We start from the raw sequence: 1,164 nt of genomic DNA, 5'->3' as shown, positions 1-1,164 counted from the left end.
CTGGACACTTCCCTCTGCACTGAGTGCCCGTCTCAGGACATCTTCAACAGCATTGCGTTGTCTAGTTTTTAAAATGTTTAATAAGAGAGGCAAAATGACAGTACTTTTCATTAATTTGTGGTTTGTTTTCTAATATGAGTAAATATCTTCTCATTGATTTCATAGTCTTTTTAAGGTTTTTTACATGTCCTCACATGTGACTCACATCTACCACAGCGGCTGGTACACCATAGGTGCTCAATAAGTGTGTATCAAATAAAAAACAATAAATGGAGAGATGGTTTGTGTCTACTTTTGTAATAGGATTTTACTGCTCGCTCTCTCTCTCTCTCTCCCCCCCAGGTCCCCCGGGCGTTCCTGAGTTTATTTGGGGCACACCTGGGTGAGGATCCTGCACCTAGAAGATGTTGGGCCTCTTGGTGGTGAAGCATGGCCCGGCGGCACCTGTTGGCTGCAATCTCCTCCACCTTCATGATCTGGTTGCAGTGGGCCCAGGCGCAGTGCCAGCCCGTGGTGGTCAGGTCCTGGTATTCCCTGTATGTGTTGTGGGTGCAGATCCAGGAATCATAGAGCAGCCAGACACTGAAGTTCTTTACCCGCAGAGGAGTCTTCTCAAACACCTGTCCACAGTAGACAATCTAGCCTGAAGACATCTTCATCTTCTTTAACTGAGATATGAAGTACCAGAAGCGGGACTTGGAGATGTCATGATTAGGCACAAAGATTCGCCTGCGGTAGAGGGGCAGTGTGTGGCATTTCGGGGTTGGCAAGGAGAGACCATCACCTTGTACTCTTGTAGTGTGCCCGAGGCCTTCATGGCATCCTCTCTGTGCCTGCCACCACCCGTGCTTTTCTCCAGCACTTTGGGAGGCCAAGGTGGGTGGATCAACTGAGTTCAGGAGTTCGAGACCAGCCTGGTCAACATAGCAAAACCCCGTCTCCACTAAAAATACAAAAATCAACTGCGTGTGGTTGTGTAGTTAATCCCAGCTATTCAGGAGGCTGAGGTAGGAGAATCGCTTGAACCTGGGAGGTGGAGATTGCAGTGAGCCGAGATTGTGCCACTGCACTCCAGCTTGGGTGACAGACTCCATCTCAAAACAAAACAAAACAAAACCATATTTTACAACTTCTATCATATATTAAAGAAAAATGGGAAAATAT

The 1,164-nt window shown here is 47.2% G+C and overlaps 1 pseudogene; it reads right to left on the bottom strand.

Annotated features, from left to right (window-relative positions):
* Positions 1–397: 397 nt before the first annotated feature.
* On the bottom strand, positions 398–817 carry LOC113225177 (annotated as a pseudogene).
* Between the last annotated feature and the right edge of the window lie 347 nt (positions 818–1,164).

This window comes from Piliocolobus tephrosceles, chromosome 8 (assembly GCF_002776525.5).
Source record: "Piliocolobus tephrosceles isolate RC106 chromosome 8, ASM277652v3, whole genome shotgun sequence".
Classification (NCBI taxonomy): Eukaryota; Metazoa; Chordata; class Mammalia; order Primates; family Cercopithecidae; genus Piliocolobus; species Piliocolobus tephrosceles.
The sequence above is the reverse complement of the archived record's forward strand: the minus strand, read 5'-3'. Positions and strand labels throughout refer to the sequence as shown.